Source organism: Dendrobates tinctorius, unplaced genomic scaffold (genome assembly GCF_039654945.1).
Source record: "Dendrobates tinctorius isolate UK_male_01 unplaced genomic scaffold, ASM3965494v1 ptg000174l, whole genome shotgun sequence".
In the NCBI taxonomy this organism is placed as follows: domain Eukaryota; kingdom Metazoa; phylum Chordata; class Amphibia; order Anura; family Dendrobatidae; genus Dendrobates; species Dendrobates tinctorius.
Window position 1 is genome coordinate 10622245 of NW_027361841.1, and position 24608 is coordinate 10646852.

Sequence of the window (24608 nt, forward strand, 5' to 3'; positions counted from 1 at the left end):
TATATACTACATGCATGCTACATACATACTACATGCTACATACATACTACATATATACTACATACATACTACATACATACTACATGCATGCTACATACATACTACATATATACTACATGCATGCTACATACATACTACATATATACTACATGCATGCTACATACATACTGCATGCTACATGCATGCTACATACATACTACATACATACTACATGCTACATACATACCACATATATACTACATACATACTACATACAATACATTCATACAATATATACATAGACATACAGTACATATAACATAGAGTAACATACTTACCAATACTTGTCACATTGTTCCCCGAAGCCATTGTCTTTTACGGAATAAATATTAACATAACAAACCACAAAAATACTCACCCACGATCCGAAGCAGTCCACGAGTGTGTCCCACGACGATCTTGGGTAGAGAACTGCAGCATCAGCTGATGCTGCCGTTCTCTACGGGCTGCAGGAATCCAATGACGGAAGGTAGGTATCCTTCCGCACTGTATTCCTCCGCCACTTAAAAAAAAAAGTCCCTAGTCTCACTTTATGCCATTGCTGCGTGGGAAATTCCCACACAGCAATGGCATAAAGTGAGACTAGGGACTTTTTTTTTTTAAGTGGCGGAGGAATACAGTGCGGAAGGATACCTACCTTCCGTCATTGGATTCCTGCAGCCCGTAGAGAACGGCAGCATTAGCTGATGCTGCCGTTCTCTACCCAAGATCGTCGTGGGACACACTCGTGGACTGCTTCGGATCGTGGGTGAGTATTTTTGTGGTTTGTTATGTTAATATTTATTCCGTAAAAGACAATGGCTTCGGGGAACAATGTGACAAGTATTGGTAAGTATGTTACTCTATGTTATATGTACTGTATGTCTATGTATGTATTGTATGGATGTATTGTATGTAGTATGTATGTAGTATATATGTGGTATGTATGTAGCATGTAGTATGTATGTAGTATGTATGTAGCATGCATGTAGCATGCAGTATGTATGTAGCATGCATGTAGCATGCAGTATGTATGTAGCATGCATGTAGTATATATGTAGTATGTATGTGGTATGTATGTAGCATGTAGTATGTATGTAGCATGCATGTAGTATGTATGTAGTATGTATGTAGCATGTAGTATGTATGTAGCATGCATGTAGTATATATGTAGTATGTATGTAGCATGCATGTAGTATGTATGTAGTATGTATGTAGTATATATGTGGTATGTATGTAGCATGTAGTATGTATGTAGCATGCAGTATGTATGTAGCATGCATGTAGTATATATGTAGCATATATGTAGTATGTATGTAGCATGTAGTATATATGTAGTATGCATGTTGCATGCATGTAGTATATATGTAGTATGTATGTTGCATGTAGTATATATGTAGTATGCATGTTGCATGCATGTAGTATATATGTAGTATGTATGTTGCATGTAGTATATATGTAGTATGAATGTAGCATGTATGTAGTATGTAGTATGAATGTAGCATGTATGTAGCATGTAATTTTTTTTTTTTTTTACATTCAACACATTAGCCGGATGATGGGACTACTACTGTCCCATCATTGGCTAATGTGTCAATCACTGTCATGGTAGCAGGCATCGCCCGATGGGACTTGTAGTCCCATCGGACGATGCCTGCACAGACCCCCGAAGCCTGCACAGACCACCGGCAGGCCGGCACAGCCCCCCGGCAGGCCGGCACAGCCCACCGGAGCCTGCACAGACCACCGGCAGGCCGGCACAGCCCCCCGGCAGGCCGGCACAGCCCACCGGAGCCTGCACAGACCACCGGCAGGCCGGCACAGCCCCCCGGCAGGCCGGCACAGCCCCCCGGAGCCTGCACAGCCCCCCCGGCAGGCCGGCACAGCCCCCCGGCAGGCCGGCACAGACCACCGGAGCCTGCACAGACCCCCTGGCAGGCCGGCACAGCCCCCGAAAGGCCCGTAGAGACCCCAGAGAGGCTGTACAAGGCAAAAACAGGGTTTTTCTTATTCCGATACCGGAAGTCCCATAGACTTGAATGGGACTTCCGGTATCGGAATCGGCGATACCGATACTTTTTTTTAAGATCGGCCGATCCATTCCGATCCGATACTTTGAAGTATCGGACGGTATTGCTCAACTCTAGTCTTCACATTTATAAGCTTTTGTGGACAAGTTGGGGTGGTTGGACCTCTGGAGAGTGAGAAATAATGATTCAAGAGTCCTCTCTTGTCATACTCTCCCTATAAACACATTGTCTAGAATTAACTATTTTTCTGAAGTGTGTAAACATTTCAGTTGGTATCACACCTAGAATATTTACATAGGGGCATGTCAGATCATTCCCAAGGCTTACTGGAGCTGATTTCTCCCCCACCTGAAATGTGTAGTAAATATAGGATACATCCATTTTGGTTGTCCCTAATTGGGGAAAATGATAGAATTGACTGAAGAGAGAGATGTCACACTAACATGGGGGGCCTTCAAGGTCTATTTGAGGGGATGTTTGAGATCTACCATCTCCTAAAAATACTAACCTTGGGAGGGGGAAGAGTTAGCTTCATGATGTATGACACCAGAGACTGCTTTTGTGGCTGACTCTTCAATGCCAAATAAACACAGCTGGCTCAGACTGGTATACAATACATCTTATAAAAGACATTGATTCTTTTCCAGACAATCCTTTTTTTGAGCCTGGAAATCAGACTGGGTATCTGCAAGTCCATGTAGTTAACCTTAATACCACCTATCCTACAGGTTAGTGGTCCTTGGGGGAGGGTAGTGTCTGATTCTCATGAGATTCTGTCTGTGTTTTCTAACTTATACCAGGAATAATACTACATGAAAGTTGATTATCCAGAAGAGACTCTAGAAGAATATTTGGATGGTATAAATGTCATGATCCTCAGAGAGGAGAGTTCTTGCGATCGTCGAGACTCCTATCACTAAAGAAAAGATAATGGAAGTGGCCAGAGGTATGTCGTGAGGGGAGTTTCTGGATCCAGATGGACTCCCTCCGCAAGTCTACCTAAGATATTTAGACCAACTGGCCACTTAGCTTCTTAAAGTGACCAATTCTTCACTGAAACAAGGCTTTCTACCAAAATCTTTCTATGATGCCAATATTGTGGTAATACTAAAACCAGATAAGCTTCCCAAAGATTGTGCATCATATAGACCCATTTCCTTATTAAATTTAGATTTAAAAATTTTGACACATTCTGGCAAATAGACTAAATAAAGTAAGTCACAAAATTATTCAGCCAGACAAGTGCATATTTATTACAGGTTGGTCCACATCCGATAATGTAAAAAGAATACAGGTAATTGTACAATTGGGCTGGCAAGGATAGGAAGATTGGGCCTTGGCATCTCTGAATGCTGCTAAGGCATTTGATTTAGTTGAAAGGGCCTACCCTGAGATGACCTTTTTACAATTTGAGTTTGTACCAGGCTTCATAAGGTGTCCTTGTTTCCTTTGATCAATGTAAACAATTTTATCGTCCTCAGAAATGCTTTTTTAATGTATTTGCAACTAAGACATGTCCTAAATACTTAGTTCCAAGACAATGTAATTCCTCTGATATCGTCATACCATCTGAATAGGATTCTAAGGAGCCAGGGAACCAAAGGGTTGATCTCCTTTATACACCCATTACTATGAAAGAGATGCTCCTCATCATCATTGTTGGTGGAGGCCAAATTGAGGACAGTAATACCCTCCCTATCAAAGAAGCATTGGAACAAAATCTTGACCTCCCCACTGGCAAGTAATAATAAACTCATCCAAATGTATATAGTCCATCAATGTTACCTGGCACTTAACAGGTTATATAAAAAGGGTAGATCTACCGCTGCAGCTTGGGGAAGAGTCATCTGAGTTTACACACCTGATGTGGTATTGCCCTCCTATTGCAGACATTAGGAAAGAGGTCATAGCTATCATTAAATTTCCTGTACCACTCTTCCCTAAGGTGTGTTTATCAGGAATCCTTGATGAGAAGATCTGGCCTCACTACCCTCTCACACTTCTCAGGAGTTGGAGCCTCCAAGACTTGGAGCTATGTCTGTTTCCACTGCCAGATTGTAGGTATATGTCATCTTCTACACCTCCTCCACATTCTATTTGACAGATATGACCCGATCTACAACAGCAACTTAGTATGAAATTAATTCCACACACTGTCCCTATTTGAATGTTCAGGCAAAGTAAAGTTTACCAAGTGTTTCACAGCCGAATCAAGGCTGATTCTAGTTTTTCTTCTGCCTGAGTTGAAAATTGAAATGGCTCCCTTTCCCCAAGTGCAATTTAAACTTGCAATAACGAAATGCAATTCCATCATTGTATTTTAGCTTCATATTATTATTTAGTCCTTCTGGAGGACTTGAGAATGCGATCATCTGATCGTTTATACTATGTACTGCAATAACACTGTCTCACATAGAACAATACAGCACCAAAACCAAAATCAGTACATAAATACAGCACCAGTACCACCATCTGAACATAAATACATCAATATTGCAATACAGCACCAGAACCACTATCAGTACATGAAAACATCACAAAAACAGCCATCAGTAAATTAATGCACCACCACAATCCTCATGAGTACAGGAACACAGCACCAGAACTACTATTAGAGCATGAATGCATCTCTAGAACCATCACCACTACATTCATCCATACATTCATCCATTAATCAGGCAGTAAAACAAACATTTACATCCAGGCACCATATAGATGACATCTTCTCTGATTGGAGAAGTTCTCATCCTTTTCATCTTCATCTGGTACAGATGCTATATGATGATTTTGGACATTTACAGTTTGTCTCTGTAAACTTACCTCTTCTCGGTTTTGTTAGGTGCACATCCCAATATGGTGCACCTTAAAATAACAGGTTCATTATAATGCTCTTGAATAAAAATATCCACCCATGCTAAATAATAATTGACCATCACAGTACACCCTGCACAAAACATGACACCCACATTGTCCCTCTTGTGGTACAGGTCCTCAAGACTGTCCTTTCCTATAAAATATTGCCTTCACACCATTCGCACTAATAAAGTATTAGACACCATAACCCCTTATGATATTTAACCATCACATCATCCAACTTTATGATGTATAACTAGTAGTGTTGAGCGATACCTTCTGATATCGGGAAATATCGGATTGGATTGGATCGGACCGATACCCCAAAAATATCGGATATCGCCGATTCCGATACCGGAAACCAATGCAAGTCAATGGGACACAAATATCGGAATGAAAATAAACCCTTACTTTCCTTGCAGGTTAATTCTACATGAAGGAAAACAACTAAGAATAATGTAGAATGTATTGGGGGAGGTGGAGGAGACATTAAAGGCATAGAGGTTTAGCCCAATCAAATGGAATTGCAGGAATTAATTTTTTTTTAAGACGTTCGGAGTTACAAAGTTATTGACTATGTTAAGCTTTTTTATATTTTGTCAGATATTTATGATTCACTACTTCCATGCTCTTCACCTTCTTTTTTACTTCTTCCACACTTTCTCCTTCATCATCCTCTTCAGGGTCATCTTCTTGTTCTTCTTCGGGGTGGTCTTCAGGGTCGTCGTCTCCAGGGTCGTTGTTTTCGGGGTCGTCGTCTTCTTCGGGGTGGTCTTCAGGGTCGGCGTCTTTAGGGTCGTTGACAGGGAGATCGAGAGCAATTACCAAAAACCATTTCAAAAGCTTGAACTTGGAAATGTAGCAGAAGGTACAAGAAGGCTGAGGAACTGCTGAGAACCAGCTGACGGTACTGGAACCTGGATGGGTGGCCGAAGGTAAAAGAGCCAATGGAACTACCGAGGACCAGCTGATGGTACTGGAACTCAGTTACTAAGCAGGAGGTACCTGTGCCAGAAAGCACTAACAAGGACCAGCAGACGTTGGTGGAACTCGGACACCGAGAAGGAGGCACCTATGCCAAAGGCTCTGCCTGGAACCAGCTGACGTTAATGGAACCCAGGGGGACATATTCAAGATTGACTTCCAAAGAACCAGCTAATGGTACTGGAACTCAGATAGGCAACAGAAGGTACACAAGAAAAAAAAAGTTGCAAGGCCGCGAGGCGGCCGGAATTACCGAAACCCACAGTCCTACAGGGGGAGCTTGTCCTATTGGCACTACGGAACCAGCCTTCACTGCCAGATCCCGCAGCCCACATAGGAAGCACCTAAACTGCAGGCACCATAGAGTCGGCTAACCCGACCGCAACACGACAGTACAACGTATTGGAGGCAAAGTGATGTTACCACTACCCGGAAACAGCTGGCGTGCTGGAACCAGGCTGGGCAGGAGGGAGTACTCGTGCCAAAGACCCTTCTGAGCAGCAACTGGCAGGGTTGGAGCCCAGGGATTACAGTAGAAACAGAGTGTAGCCAGAGACCTAATTGGAGCAAGTTTAATATCTGTAGTAGTGTGAATGTGGACAGAGCAGGAGGAATTGCCGGACACACAGCAGGGGATCAGCTGACGTTACTGAACCCCAATAACCCTGGAGCATGTGTTGACTGTGCAGACGGCACTTCTGATCAGCAACTGGCGGTGTTGGAGCCCAGGGTAAATAATAGAAACAGAGTGAAGGCAGAGGCCTAATTGGAGCAAGTTTAATACCTGTAGTAGTGTGAATGTGGACAGAGCAGGAGAAATTGCCTGACACACAGCAGGGGATCAGCTGACGTTACTGAACCCCAATAACACTGGAGCATGTGTTGACTGTGCAGACGGCACTTATGAGCAGCAACTGGCAGTGTTCGAGCCCAGGGATTACAGTTCAGGTGGTAGAAACATGAACACAACAGGAGACCTGTATACTGTTGCCAACCAATTATTTAATCTGGAAGAGGACTGGCAAATTCCTGCAAGATCCAGGCCTTGTTAATTTTCAGAAAAGTAAGCCGGTCAACATTATCAGAGGATAGTCTCGTGCGACGGTCTGTTAGTACACCACCTGCGGCACTAAAGACGTGTTCCGATAATACACTAGCAGCAGGGCAAGCCAGCACTTCCAATACATACTGGCTAAGCTCTGGCCATGTATCCAGTGTAGAGACCCAAAACTTGAAGGGGGAAGAGCCGTGTGGGAGAGCACTGAGAGGGCAAGACATGTAGTCTGTCACCATCTGATGGAAACGTTGCCTCCTGCTGACTGGAGCCATCTGTGATGGTGTAGACATTTGTGGCAGGGACACAAAACTTTGCCACATTTGGGCCATACTGGTCTTGCCTTGTGCTGAGGCACTGCTTCTGCTCCCTCTTTGTGCAGAGCTTCCTCCACTGCCTTGATGCACTGAGCTGCTTTGTAAAGCACTAGCAGCACTGCTCTCGGGTGGAATGGAGAACATGATGGAATGCACCAGTGTGTCTTGGTACTCCCGCATTTTACGCTCCCGGTTCAACGGTGTTATGAGACTTTAAGTTTTCCCGGTAGCGAGGATCTAGGAGGGTGTACACCCAATAATCAGCCATGCTGAGAATGTGGGCAATGCAGCGGTCGTTTCTCAGGCACTGCAGCATGAAATCAACCATGTGCTGCAGACTGCCAACTGGCCAAGAAACGCTGTCCACTGCTTGAGGCGTCATCTCTGCCTGCTCTGCATCACCCCACCCTCGCTCTACATACTGACTACTAGAGCATTGTTTACCTCCCTCCTCTGGACAGATGTCTTCCTCCTCCATTGACTCCTCCTCATCCTCCTCACAAAGTGCCCCCTGCCTAGGCCTTTGTGAGGAACCACGTTGCGCAAACTGTCCAGAAGCAGATGGCATTTGTGACTCCTCATCTTCCACCTCTTCCACATCCTCCTCCCTTAGTGCTTGCAGTGTTTTTTCAAGCAGGCAGATAAGGGGGATAGTCATGCTGACTAGTGCATCATCTGCACTCGCCATCCGCGTGGAATCATCGAAGGCACGCAAAATGTGGCAGATGTCCTTCATAGAGGCCCACTCAGTGGTGGTGAAGTGTGAACGGCGCGCAGTGCGACTTGTTTGCGCCTGATGCAGCTGGTACTCCATTACTGCTGCCTGCTGCTCACACAACCTCTCCAACATATGTAACGTTGAATTCCACCTGGTGGGTAGGTCACATATGATGCGATGTTCTGGAAGGCGGAATCGGCGCTGCAGAGCTGCAATACGCGATCTTGCCATGCTGGAACGCCACAAGTGAGCGCACTCTATGCGGACCTTGTGCAGCAGTGCATCAAGATCCGGATAGTCCCTCAAAAAACTCTGCACGACCAAGTTGAGCATATGTGCCAGACATGGGATGTGAGTGAGGTTGCCTAAGCCAAGAGCTGCCACCAGATTTCAGCCATTGTCACACACTACCATGCCTGGCTGGAGATTCGCTGGCACAAACCACACGTCGCTCTCCTGCTTGATGGCATTCCAGAGCTCTTGCGCTGTGTGGCTTCGATTCCACAAAGAAATTAATTTCAATACGGCCTGTTGACGTTTGGCCATGGCTGTGCTCATATCGGTCGTAACAGGTAAGCGTTCATGGGTCCATGTGGAGGTAGACTGTGACAGCTCCTGCAGCGCTGATTCAGAGAAACTGGAGTATGAGGAGGAGTCAATGTGTACAGACTGGAGTCCTGCAATCCTTGGGGTTGGCAGAACGCATAAAGCGCCACTCTCAAGATCTGTACCCAGCTCCACAACATTTACCCAATGGGCAGTGAGGGAAAGATATCGTCCCTGTCCATGGTTACTGGTCCACGCATCAGTGATCAGGTGGACCTTGCTACTGATGGCGTTTAGTAGTGCATGTTTAATTTTTCCCTCCACATGCTTTTGCAGGGTAGGGACGGCTTGCCTGCTGAAATAAAAGCGGCTGGGCACGGTGTATTGTGGGACTGCCAATGCCATGACGTTCCGGAAGGTGTCAGTCTCCACCAGCCTGAATGAGAGCATTTCAAGGGACAGTAGTTTTGCAATGCCAGCATTCAGAGCCTGTGCTTGGGGGTGGTTTGCCGAATATGGGCGCCTTTTCTCCCATGCCTGTGCTACCTATGGCTGTAGACTGGCCTGGGAGTGTGAGGATGACAGGGAACGTGGTGCTGTGGGTGGAATGACATTGTGTCTCTGTACAACAGTGCCAGAGGTTCTTCCATGGCGATCCTGTGAGGAAGCCGAACTAGCTGTGTGTGAGCTGGAGGAAGAGGCTACAACACGAGCTGAAGAGGTGGTAGGTGGTGCTGTACAGTAGGTTGGCCTATGTCTTCAGTTTGTCTTTGTAACTCCACCACGTGCTTGGTCTGCACATATTTCCACATATTTGTGGTATTGAGGTTGCTGACACTTTTACCTCTTTTCCTTTTGTGTCAAAAAAGGACCAGGCACTGCAAGTCTTGGGAGCGCCCATTTTGGTTTGAAGAGGCATGCTCCTAATGGGTGCCGAAGTGGAGGCTACAGGCAACCGAGTCTGCCCCCTCCCTCTCCCTCCTTTTTTGGCCGTTCAGGGAATCTCTTCCTCAGAGCTGCTCCCACCACCTTCCTGTACCTCATGCCATGATGGGTCAAGGACCTCATCATCTACACTACCCTCTTCAAACGACTGCTTCTCCTGGGTAGTCTCGACAGCACAGTACGCACCAGAAAGTGGCACCTAAGTCTCATCATCAGATGCATACTGAGGTGTGCTGACCATAGGCACAGGCCCACCCGCCTCTTCAGATTCAGAGAGACAAAGCTGTTGCGCATCACTGCATACTACCTCTTCAAATTCTCGAATGCTGCTTGGCTGGCCCCCTCTTTCCAAGCCAACAGATTCAGAGAACAGAAGTAGAGATGGCTCCTGTCCAGGGCTCTCTGACTGCCTGGGCAATTTGGCAGGTGGTGAAGAGACAGATGGGTGCTCTTCAGTGCTCTGGACCTGAGAGGATCTGGAACAAATTGAAGTCGATGCGTTAGCTGCCATCCATCCGACAACGTCTTCAATTTGTTCGTCCCGCAGCAGTGGGGTACAGCGAGCTCCTACAAAGCTGCGCATAAAGGACTGTTCCCTGGGAAAACTGGGGGATGCTGAGTCACTGGTGCCCGCAGCAGGCACAGAATCCCCACGTCCTCTCCCTGCTGAAACTCCACTCCCACGACCACGTGCCTTACTCCCTGCCTTCTTCATCTTGGTAGACTGATAAAGATAGGTAGAAAAGTACTAAGGGCTTAGTGTGCTTATTCCTGAACAGCTGCTAACAGGTATAAGAAACACTAATTTTATAAAGTGTGGACTAGACTTTAATATGAGCTAATGTGGCCTACACAACTGTAAATTGGAGTATTTGGTGAACTTTATTAACTTTTTTTTTTCACAAAAAGACACTGGATGTGCCCAAAGATGTAAAACCGATAGTATCACAAACTTTTTGTAGCTATTACAATGCAGGAAGGTAACCTACAATGCAATAGATGAGGCTCCAAAAAATAGGCTAATACTAATCTGGCTGTGTCTGCAGGGCACAAGCCAGCAGAATGGCTCCTCTATCTACTCCTATATAGTGTTTGCAAATATTCTAGCTGGATACGGATGGAACCACACTAATAGGAGAAATCAGGAAAAATGAGCAGCACTAATGCAAAAAAGGACAATGTATGAGGCAGTGACGCACGCTGAGTGGACTACAACTGGAGGTGGCTGGCTGCAGAACACACTACAGCGTGAGCTGCACTCACACACAGAGACCTCGCAGACAGCTGTGAACAGCGTTGCAGGGCAAAAGAAAGCTACAGCGGTTGATAAAGTAGCCTGGGTAAAGCACAATATAGCAAATCGCTAGGTCACACTTTCCCTCAGAACAGCAGCGTCCTATCCCTAACTGAATTCACAGCAGAGTGAACCCAAAATGGCGGTGGCGGCTTTTCTAGTGCATCATGTCATCATTTCAGCAGCCAATCACAGCCATGCCATTACTTAACATGCCTACATGCCTAACAGGATGTGCCCACACTTCAGAGGATCCTCATTGGCTGAATAAAATCAAACTGGCTCATTGCATTATGGGAACTTCCGATTCCGGTATTCGATATACTAAAAGTATCGGAACTCAGTATCGGAATTCCGATACCGCGAATATCGGCCGATACCCGATATTGCAGTATCAGAATGCTCAACACTAATAACTAGGGATGAGCGAGTATACTCATTAGGATTCGGTACTCGACGAGTAATGCGGTATCGCAGTACTCAAATCCTGGTGAGTATTTCACTACTCGCCTCGCAATATTTGGCACAGCCTGCACAGTCCCCGCACAGCCCAGCACAGTCCCCTCACAGTCCCCACACAGCCTGGCACAGTCCATGCACAGTCCCGCACAGCCCAGCTTGGTCCCTGCACAGTCCATGCACAGACCAGCACAGTCCCCGCACAGCCCAGCACAGTCCCGCACAGCCTTGCACAGTCCCCGCACAGCTCAGCACATTCCCACACACCCTGGCACAGTCCCCGCACAGCCCAACACAGTCCCCAAACAGTCCAGCACAGTCCCGCACAGCCTGGCACAGTCCACGCACAGCCCAGCACAGTCCCTGCACAGCCCAGCACAGTCCCGCACAGCCTGGCACAGTCCACGCACAGCCCAGCACAGTCCCTGCACAGCCCAGCACAGTCCCGCACAGCCTGGCACAGTCCCCACTCAGTCCCCACACAGCACAGCACAGTCCCGCACAGCCTGGCACAGTCCCGCACAGTCCCCACACTGTCCCCGCACAGCTTAGCACAGTCCCGCACAGTCCATCTTGGTCCCCGCACAGTCCATGCACAGCCCAGCACATTCCCACACACCCTGGCACAGTCCCCGCACAGCCCAACACAGTCCCCACACAGTCCAGCACAGTCCCGCACAGCCTGGCACAGTCCACGCACAGCCCAGCACAGTCCCTGCACAGCCCAGCACAGTCCCGCACAGCCTGGCACAGTCCCCACACAGTCTACACACAGCGCAGCACAGTCCCGCACAGCCTGGCACAGTCCTGCACAGCCCAGCTCGGTCCCCGCACAGTCCACGCACAGCCCAGCACAGCCCAGCACAGTCCCCACACAGTCTCCGCACAGCCTGGGACAGTTCTCACACAGTCCTCGCACAGCCCAGCACAGTCCCCGCACAGTCCTCGCACAGCCCAGCACAGTCCCGCACAGCCTGGCACAGTCCCCGCACAGTCCCTACACCGCCCAGCACAGTCCCGCACAGCCTGTCACTGTCCCCGCACAGCCGGGCACAGTCCCCGCACAGTCCCGCACAGCCTGGCACAGTCCACACACAGCACAGTCCCCGCACAGCCCAGCACAGTCCTGCACAGCATGGCAAGTCCCCGCAAAGCCAAGCACAGTCCCGAACAGTCCAGTTTGGTCCCCGAACAGTCCGCGCACAGCCCAGCACAGTCCCTGCACAGTCCCCACACAGCCCAGCACAGTCCCGCACAACCTGGCACAGTCCCAGCACAGTCCCACACAACACAGCTCGGTCCCCGCACAGTCCACGCATAGCCAAACACAGTCCCGCACAGCCCAGCACAGTCCCCGCACAGACCCGCAAAGTCCCGCACAGCCTGGCACAGTCCCCGCACAGTCCCCGCACAGTCCCCGCACAGCCCAGCACAGTCCCGCACAGCCCATTACTCGCATTTCCCATACACTTACATTGGACTCACTACTCGTTATGAGTACCCAAGTATTAGGAGGTACTCTTAACGAGTACAGCGAGTCCGAGTATTTCACTACTCGCTCATCCCTATGTATAACTGCTATAGCATTTGCCCTTATGAACTCTGACCTTCACAAAACCCTTATGAATTATAACCCCTACATCATCTGCGCTTACAAACAATGACTTCTATACCATCCCCCTTATGAACTGTAATCTCCACACTGTCTGCTCTAATGAACTATAACCTCCACACCATGGTCCCTTATGAAGTGATAACACACCATAAATGTTTATGACTAGTGTTGAGCATTCCGATACCGCAAGTATCGGGTATCGGCCGATACTTGCTGTATCGGAATTCCGATACTGACTTCCGATATTTTTTCAATATCGGAAGTCGGCATCGGAATCGGAAGTTCATAGTTGATTGACAGCCTGACGTCATCATGATGCGCGGTGTGTGCGCATCATGATGCGCCGTCATTTCGGGCCTTCCGGGGGTCTCTGCCGGCCTGCCGGGGGGCTGTGCCGGCCTGCCGGGGGGCTGTGTGGACTGCCCGGGGTCTGTACCGGCCTGCCGGGGGGCTGTGCCGGCCTGCCGGTGGTCTGTGCACCCTGTGGGGGTCTGTGCCGGCCTGCCGGGGGGCTGTGCCGGCCTGCCGGGGGGCTGTGCCGGCCTGCCGGGGGGCTGTGCTGATGTCCGGGGGTCTGTGCAAGCATCGTCCGATGGGACTACAAGTCCCATCTGGCGATGCCTGCTACCATGACAGTGATTGACACATTAGCCAATGATGGGACAGTAGTAGTCCCATCATCCGGCTAATGTGTTAAATGTTAAAAAAAAAAAAAATTACTACATACATACTACATACATACTGCATGCATGCTACATACATACTACATGCTACATACATACTACATACATACTACATACATACCACATACATACCACATATATACCACATACATACTACATACATACTACATACATAACACATATATACTACATACATACTACATGCTACGTACATACTACATACATACTACATGCTACATACATACTACATATATACTACATGCATGCTACATACATACTACATGCTACATACATACTACATATATACTACATACATACTACATACATACTACATGCATGCTACATACATACTACATGCTACATACATACTACATATATACTACATGCATGCTACATACATACTACATGCTACATACATACTACATATATACTACATACATACTACATACATGCTACATACATGCTACATACATACTGCATGCTACATACATACTACATACATACTACATACATACTACATACATACTACATGCATGCTACATACATACCACATACATACTACATACATACTACATACATACTACATGCATGCTACATACATACTACATATATACTACATGCATGCTACATGCATGCTACATACATACTACATACATACTACATACATACTACATGCTACATACATACTACATGCATGCTACATACATACTACATGCTACATACATGCCACATACATACTACATACATACTACATATATACTACATGCATGCTACATACATACTACATACATACTACATACATACTACATACATACTACATGCTACATACATACTACATATATACTACATGCATGCTACATACATACTGCATGCTACATGCATGCTACATACATACTACATACATACTACATGCTACATACATACCACATATATACTACATACATACTACATACAATACATTCATACAATACATACATAGACATACAGTACATATAACATAGAGTAACATACTTACCAATACTTGTCACATTGTTCCCCGAAGCCATTGTCTTTTACGGAATAAATATTAACATAACAAACCACAAAAATACTCACCCACGATCCGAAGCAGTCCACGAGTGTGTCCCACGACGATCTTGGGTAGAGAAGTGCAGCATCAGCTGTTGCTGCCGTTCTCTACGGGCTGCAGGAATCCAATGACGGAAGGTAGGTATCCTTCTGCACTGTATTCCTCCGCCACTTTAAAAAAAAAAGTCCCTAGTCTCACTTTATGCCATTGCTGCGTGGGAATTTCCCACACAGCAATGGCATAAAGTGAGACTAGGGACTATTTTTTTTTTTAAGTGGCGGAGGAATACAGTGCGGAAGGATACCTACCTTCCGTCATTGGATTCCTGCAGCCCGTAGAGAACGGCAGCAACAGCTGATGCTGCAGTTCTCTACCCAAGATCGTCATGGGACACACTCTTGGACTGCTTCGGATCGTGGGTGAGTATTTTTGTGGTTTGTTATGTTAATATTTATTCCGTAAAAGACAATGGCTTCGGGGAACAATGTGACAAGTATTGGTAAGTATGTTACTCTATGTTATATGTACTGTATGTCTATGTATGTATTGTATGAATGTATTGTATGTAGTATGTATGTAGTATATATGTGGTATGTATGTAGCATGTAGTATGTATGTAGTATGTATGTAGCATGCATGTAGCATGCAGTATGTATGTAGCATGCATGTAGTATATATGTAGTATGTATGTAGCATGTAGTATGTATGTAGTATATATGTGGTATGTATGTAGCATGTAGTATGTATGTAGCATGCATGTAGTATGTATGTAGCATGCATGTAGTATATATGTAGTATGTATGTAGCATGTAGTATGTATGTAGCATGCATGTAGTATATATGTAGTATGTATGTAGCATGTAGTATGTATGTAGTATGTATGTAGTATGTATGTGGTATGTATGTAGCATGTAGCATGCATGTAGTATGTATGTAGTATATATGTGGTATGTATGTAGCATGTAGTATGTATGTAGCATGCAGTATGTATGTTGCATGTAGTATATATGTAGTATGTATGTAGCATATATGTAGTATGTATGTAGTATGTATGTAGCATGCAGTATGTATGTAGCATGCATGTAGTATATATGTAGTATGTATGTAGCATATATGTAGTATGTATGTAGCATATAGTATATATGTAGTATGCATGTTGCATGCATGTAGTATATATGTAGTATGTATGTAGTATGTATGTAGTATGTATGTAGTATGTATGTGGTATGTATGTAGCATGTAGCATGCATGTAGTATGTATGTAGTATATATGTGGTATGTATGTAGCATGTAGTATGTATGTAGCATGCAGTATGTATGTAGCATGCATGTAGTATATATGTAGAATGTATGTAGCATATATGTAGTATGTATGTAGTATGTATGTAGCATGCATGTAGTATATATGTAGTATGTATGTAGCATATATGTAGTATGTATGTAGCATGTAGTATATATGTAGTATGCATGTTGCATGCATGTAGTATATATGTAGTATGTATGTAGTATGTATGTATGTTGCATGTAGTATATATGTAGTATGTATGTTGCATGTAGTATATATGTAGTATGAATGTAGCATGTAGTATGAATGTAGCATGTATGTAGTATGCATGTTGTATGTATGTAGCATGTAATTTTTTTTTATTTTTTTTTTTACATTCAACACATTAGCCGGATGATGGGACTACTACTGTCCCATCATTGGCTAATGTGTCAATCACTGTCATGGTAGCAGGCATCGCCCGATGGGACTTGTAGTCCCATCGGACGATGCCTGCACAGACCCCTGAAGCCTGCACAGCCCCCCGGCAGGCCGGCACAGACCACCGGAGCCTGCACAGCCCCCCGGCAGGCCGGCACAGCCCCCCCCGGCAGGCCGGCACAGCCCACCGGAGCCTGCACAGCCCCCCGGCAGGCCGGCACAGACCACCGGAGCCTGCACAGCCCCCCGGCAGGCCGGCACAGACCACCGGAGCCTGCACAGACCCCCTGGCAGGCCGGCACAGCCCCCCGAAAGGCCCGTACAGACCCCAGAGAGGCTGTACAAGGGAAAAACAGGATTTTTCTTATTCCGATACCGGAAGTCCCATAGACTTGAATGGGACTTCCGGTATCGGAATCGGCGATACCGATACTTTTTTTTAAGATCGGCCGATCCATTCCGATCTGATACTTTGAAGTATCGGACGGTATCGCTCAACTCTATTTATGACCTATTATATCTGCTCCATCTTGCCTCATGATCATGAACTAAAACCGCCACACTTTCATGCTACCCCCTCTTCACTTTTTCTCTTGACTATGTCTATATTTCCACACTGCCTCTCATGCTGCTCCCTCCAGTCTCTCCTTGTCTTCATTGTGAGATTTGCATGCTAGTGGCAACTATAGTCTCAACTGCTTCATTCTATATTTTAGTCGGCACTTGACTGCAAGTATGCAAAACGAATAGTTGCAATCATATGGTAACTGCTGGAACCGGTAAGTGGAGCCGAATCCTAATGGTGTTTATATTACACAGCATTAGACTATGTCAAGATACAATGCTCGCCGACAGTATACTCAGTGGTGTACAACCCTTTTAACAAACATGACTGTACCAAGACCAATATTAGCATCAATATTGCAATATTCAGTAGTAGACAAATAATACATACAGTGATCATATAATGTTAATATCAGTTTTACACTACTGTTCTGCAGACCATATATGGTATGTGTATGCGCTACAGATACTCACCAGCAACATTCTCGATTATCACAGATATTGATTTTCCATTATTTTTCCATTAGGCTCAGATAGGCGTAACCAATTCTTTCATTCATAACTCAATCACTGCAAAATGTAGTCATCTTTGGCTTTCTGTTTTTACAGCACCTGCCTCACATTCTCCCACTTTTGCACAAACCATATAGTCCTATAACCATTGTTCTAGATATTATCCTCCTTTGGTGTCCCACACAATAACACTGCCACCTATGTACCCCTATACACTAATAATGTTTTCTCTGTGCTTCTTTAAAGTAACAATGCTCCCCTGTGACTACTTACAGTTATACATCACCACATAGTAACAATGTCCTTCTGAGTCTCCTTTAACTTTAACCCCCTGTGCCTCCTTTAATGATAATCCACCATGTGCTGTTACATATTAAATACCTGTTAACCCCCTTTATAATAATAAAAACTACCACTCCTTTGCTTTCTTATAATACCATGTGCTTCATATAACAATAATCTCTATTTTGCTTCCTTATAATAATACACCAAAGCCTTCCATGTGTAGTATATTGGCCATCACAGTACCTCAAACACAGTATGATGGCCAACACAGCACCTTGTACCCAGAATAATTACACCAGGGTTCTCCACACAGTAAGATGGTCACCACAGTCACCCATTCACAGGATGATGGGCCACATACCCCCCCATGCAGAGAAGGATGGACCTCACAACCCCTATACTCAGTATGATGGCTGCACCGCCCCCACATACAGTATAATAGTGATGACAGTCCCCTCATTCAAAGTATGACAGTCCCATTGTTCCATACACTGTATGATGGTGACCATATCCTCCATATTCACAGTATGATGGTCTATAAACTGCTATATACAGTAGGATGGCCTTTAGCCCCTGTATTCAGTATAATGCACTATAGCCCACTACGTGGAGTATGATCATCCATGACTACCCTATTCACAATATAATGGGCCATAGTCCCCTATATACAGCATGATGCCGCAAAGCACCCTATACAAAGTATGATGGACATGGACTGTAGACCATTTATAAACAATATAATGACCCATAACCACCTTATGCATGTGAGTGTGAATGTTTTTTTAAATGAATTTATAGTTGAGGCCATTAAATTGATTGGTGGGCTATAGGGGGCCATTTTACTGTTTCCATGGATATTTGGGGACCATTATACTGTTAGGAGAGCTATGTGGGGACAGGTATACTATCTGAAGGGCTATGTGGGGCCATTATACTGTGCGAAGAGCTAAGTGGGGGCCATTTTACTTTTTGGAAGGCTATGTGGAGGTGAATATATTGTTTGGAGGGCTATATGGAAGCCATTATATTGGTTGAATGGCTATGTGAGGGCCATTATACTGTTTAGAGGGCTAGTGGGACCATTTTTCAGTCTGAAGAGTTAGACATGGGAAAGTGTCTGAGCCATCATATTGCATGGAATGATGTTGGGGGCCTGATAGTGTATAGTGGACTGTGGGGGTTTCATACTGTGTTGTGGTCACTAAAGGGGTATCATACTGTGTTGGAGGCATTGTTTGGGGTATCATAATTTGCATGGTGAGTACTGTAGGGTCATCATGCTATGCTGTAAGAGTACTGTAGAGGACTTTATTGTAGGGTATCATACTGTGCTGTGGGGGCACTTTTGTCGGCATCATTGTTTATGGGAGCCATGAAAGGGGCATCTTATTGCATAGAAACACTAAAGGGTTTCAGGAGGAGTTAATTAACTTTATGAGATCTGCAGTGTTGTGAGATATGCTCTTCTGTAATCATGTCGAATATCTTTTTTTTAATTGGAGGGGGGGTCCCACTCAAGTCTGCTAAGGGGCCCCATGAAATCTGTGTATGCACCTGGCACCACCTGTGTATAAACACCAGCAAAGCAGGAATCTCCTAAAAAAAGGATAATTCGTAGACTGTGTTTACAATTTCCAAAGTCTAAAAAGTGTGTCAATGCTGTGCTTTGCTAAACTGGCTGTTGGTTACCATGTTACTATCCATTTTCCCATAGACAGATAAATTGAGGTCACTTTGAGATTTCTGAGTCTGTGTTTATATTAGAATCATAGAATCATAGAGTTGGAAGGGACCTCCTGGCCATCTGGTCCAACCCCCTGCTCAAAGCAGGATTCGCTAAATCATCCCAGACAGATGTCTGTCCAGCCTCTGTTTGAAGACTTCTATTGAAGGAGAACTCACCACCTCTCGTGGCAGCCTGTTCCACTCATTGATCACTCTAACTGTCAAAAAGTTTTTTTCTAATATCTAATCTGTGTCTCCTCCCATTCAGTTTCATCCCATTGCTTCTAGTCTTTCCTTGTGCAAATGAGAATAAAGATGATCCTTCTACAATGTGACAGCCCTTGAGATATTTGTAGACAGCTATTAAGTCTCCTCTCAGTCTTCTCTTCTGCAAGCTAAACATTCCAAAATCCTGCAACCTTTCCTCATAAGACAGGGTTTGCAGACCGGTCACCATTCTGGTCGCTATTTTCCGAACTTGCTCCAATTTGTTGATGTCTTTTTTAAAATGTGATGCCCAAAACTGGACACAATATTCCAGATGAGGTCTGACCAAAGAGGAGTAGATGGTAATAATGACTTCATGTGATCTAGACTGTATGCTTCTGTTAATACATTCTAGAATTGCATTTGCCTTTTTTGCTGCTGCATCACACTGTTGACTCATATTTAGTCTGTGATCTATTAGTATACCCAAGTCTTTTTCAGATGAGCTGTTGCTTAGCCCTATTCCTCCCATTCTATATATGCTTTTTTCATTTTTATTGCCCAGATGTAGTACTTTGCCTTTTTCCCTGTTAAAAACCATTTTGTTAGCTGCTTCCCATTAAATAGCTTAAACGAGGCTCAATGTGCTACAATTGAATTCCAAAATATGTGATCATCTTTACTCACTGTACTCAGAGCAGATTGCTGCCAATTCTGTAAAAAAATAGAAAAATATGAGATTCAAACCTATTATTTAGTTTCTAATTTTAACATTGGTCTTTAGCATAAGGCTACAAATGACCAAAAGATGTAAAGTCAAGAAAAAAATTCATAAACATACTTGCTACATTCCAAAAGAACATGATGAACTCCCACACAGATAAACTATGTTGGATCTTAATGCCAGGTGTCTATATTTATCATATCATGTCAGCAAGCAGAGGTAGATATAGTTTCTCCATAGTGGTCAAATAGAGTAAAGATGCTAAATCTATTTATGACAACTCATCAAGCGAGTGATAGTTTAACTTTCTTTACAGGGCTATTTGGCTAAATGTTCCTTCTTTTTTTTCTCTCTGTTCTACGACTAATGAATAGACAGCTTTGTTCCAGCTACTTGGATTGTATCCACTGCAGTGTTTGTTAAAATATGTCATTGAATATTCTGAAACAAATTTTAATTTTACACTAATCTAATTATTAAAACAGATTGTGACTGAAAAATTAGCTTTACTCTAGTGCCAATATAGCTTTGAGATAAACAGCTGAGTCTGAGAGACAGGTTACTAAGATTAAACTGCATTGTAAAATCTTAGTCTGATTGTTGTCACACAATAGTATTATTTCTGAATATAGTTTTTCAGCACAAAAGCATAGCTATTTTGTCAGGTAAATTTTTTTCCGTAAGTCATCTTGTATGTGCATGAGTAAAGCATGATTTCTGGCAGCAGTCATCTTTGGCTTTCTGCTTTTGCAGCACCTTCTTCGCATTCCCCCACCTCTACACAAACCATATAACCCTATAACCATTGCTCTAGACAGTATCCTCCTTTGGTGCCCCGCACAATAACACTGCCGCCTCTGTACTCCTATACACTAATTATATTTTCTCTGAGCTTCTTTATAGTAATAATGCTCCCCTGTGACTACTTTAAAGGTTTCCTGAGTTCAAGCCATCGGGTCTCACGGTAGATCCAGTGTTGGATTGTTGAATGCTGGAGTGCCGAGGGCAGGACTTGCAGGCGTTCTTCCGTCCAGCACTGGCAGTTGCAAAGCAAGTGAAACAGGTTACTATGATGTGACCTTACTGTTCTTGTCACAATCAGATGTCCATGGGAACCGCAGCTTCAGTGACCTGCGGTAACCTCAATGACATCACCACAGGTCACTGAAGATGCACTTTGATGCTCAGCTCAGAGTATCTTGGATGCCAGACTGAACAGTCGCTTCATGCCACCATTTATTTAGGTATTCAGATGAACCGAGATGAATTACAGAGTGGGACAAATGCATTATTTTCTGACAAGTGATGAATATGCTACTTTCTCATTTTTTACTTTATACTAATAGGTAAAAGAGGGAGGGGATTATTTATTTCAAATAAAGGAATCTGTCTTTCTTTCAATTAAAGGACTTTATTCTGGCTGTGTATTTTTTACAATACGACTATGAGGTTAACATTGGTGACATCTAATAGACACCTTCCCATTACTAACACCTGAGTTTGAGCAGGGGGTTGGACCAGATGGCCCAGGAGGTCCCTTCCAACTCTACGATTCTATGATTCTATGATTCTATGAGTTTGATGTCAGCGGCCATAAAAAAAACTGACATCAACCGCAACCCTATTACCCCACATGCCACTGCACCTGGGCAAGTGGGAAAAGCGAGGCTAAGCACCAAATTTGATGCATCTAATTGATGTGACATTTCTGGGGCCACTGAGAGCTGATGGGGAGCCTGGAATGGGAGCCTATGTGCTCTGCCCCTTCTCTGGCCATTAATATGAGCCCACAGCTGTCTGTTTATCCTTTGCTGTTTAGAATTTATATGGGGATCCTGCATCCTTTTGGGGGGATCCCCATGTAAACTAACCAGTAACAACAAAGCAAACAGCTGTGAGTTGTTATTAACAGCCTGGAAACATTTAGGGGTAATGGTCCCTTTCATAGATTATTATTAGCCCCCAGCGATCGGCTCTCCCTCAGCTGGTTATGAAAAATACATGGGAAGCCATGCCGTTTTTTTATTTAATACAAGCCGGACGGTGACTACAACTATCATCAGCATTGCCTTCTCTCGCTGATCTCAGGGAGTGCAGGCAACAAAGATAACAGTTTTAGTTAGCAAAATACACACTCACCGGTCACTGAATACAATTATCATCAGAGTTGCCTGCTCTCACTGATCACAGAGAGAGCAGGCAAAAATGATGACAGCTGCCTTCAGCGCTCGGTGCCTGGAAACAGCACAAACTGTATGGCTTTTCCCAGGCGCAGGTATTTGTTACACTGATGATACATGGATGTCATATGTGTGTCATTAGTGTGCACATTTGCGTCACACATTTTGTCCATGGTGCTGGTTAAAAACAGACATTTCTGCGGGTGCACACCACAATTGAACACAATAGGTGTGCATGTGTCCTTATTTGCGGTCCTTAAAAAATGGACCACATACGGATATGAAAAATGGGCTTGTGAAGAGGGCCTAAAATAGATCTTTTAGACCAGATGAGACTGATGTACTTACATATAAAAATCACGTTAAAATGGCTGAATGATTCTCAAATCATAATTACATTTTTATGAGTTCAGGTGGAGCTGAAGTTATAAAATGTTAAATTCTATTATTAAATTATTACAGTCATTTACACATTTGTTTTTAAAGTGAGTATACAAGAGTCACCAAGTCTAAGAGATCCAATTAAAATGAAAGCAGTTTGTATTGTGAAATCTAGCGACAGATGCCCGATAAATTAATTTGGTTAAGTTATTAAGTATTTAGATTCTAGCGTATAAAATATCTATTGTAAATAAAGTAAGGATGAGCGAACCCTTGGATGTTCAGATTCTTTGGGCTCAGCCGAATTTTTGCCAAAGTTCAGGTACAAGAACTCTACTTCAACTTGAACCCAAACCCCATATAAGTGTTAGGCTTCGGGTTCCTGCCACTGCACAGCAGGAATCCAGAGCCTTGCACCCAGCGGTCTCCCATTCTTCTTCGGCCGCAATGGATCCTGCTCAGCAGATTCGTCGGTACTGGAGCTCTGCCCAGGCCAACTTTGTGGGTTTCCTTGCTGCTGCCACCTCTGGCACAGCTGACAATGCATGCTGCTCAGCAGCGAGATTCTCCAGGGACTAAGTCCTCATGTCAGGCCACTGAGCATGCCCGTTGAGTGATCTCCCATTGGAGATCGAGGGTCACGTGCTTAGATCCTGCTCTTGTTCGGATTGGGCCATCCGAGAAGCCAGGAAGGTCTATAAAAGGTTTGCATGGCCGCTCGCCCATGCGCTAGGATAGACTGTATTTACAGACTATAAGGTGTGAGAGATGTATGCACGTATGAATGTATCTGATGACTGACTCATTATGAAGCCCCTACCCTTGGTACGCATGTGTTGTGCAGCCTAGCCTGCTAGCGCCCAGGCTTAGGTGTAGGTAGGTCAGGGTTTGAGTCAGACATTGGTCCTCACTAGTGATCCAGCACTCCTCAGTGCACGTGCTCCACACTCCACTGCCAGCGTCTTTAGCGGCGCTCGTGGCAGCGACGCCACGCGCTCAGTGGGCCTAGAGGGACTCTATCCCCGTGCCCTTGGGGTAGCGTTCTGTGGCCGTACACTGTGCGCTCTTTTAGCCGAGCTCTGTGAGCACAAACAGGCTCCGGCGTTTATGTTCAGCAGTACTGCGACTCTGTGAAGCAACAGAGTCCGCCCCCGTACACTCCGGGTGACGATAACCCGCGTGTGTCTTTATAGTATACCGCCATATAGCATCTGCCATTAATGAGCAGCAGGTTACCACCCCTGCACGGTGGACCTCGGGCTGCAAATGCATCTTATTACCATCTTTATTATTTGGTGCGTTCCGCCAGCCCTAACATTAAGTCAAGGAGTATCCAAACTTTGGTGCTGTAAAATGGTATTAGTAAGGGCTATGGGGGCTGCCAAAGAAATCAGAGTACCCTCACAGAGTCTCTCTCTCTGTTTCAATGAAACTCTGAACACTGAAACGGACTTCCGAGAGAAGTCCATGTTCAGAGTTCAGCACCTAGTGTCTGCTAAGAACCCTGAACTTTATTGCTCAGGTTTGCTCACCTCTAATTGTAAATGTGTATTTCCTGCATTTTCTGATCTTGAATAAAGAATTATTTTACTTAATAAAAGCCTATGACTTTGCTTTCTTGAGTACTCAAATACAATTTCCTAACCTATCAAAATAGTGCAGTGCGAAAAAATGTTAATTGGGCAATGACACAAACAGCTACTGTGCAGTTGGTAGGAGTTGCCTGCCAGATGAGTAGT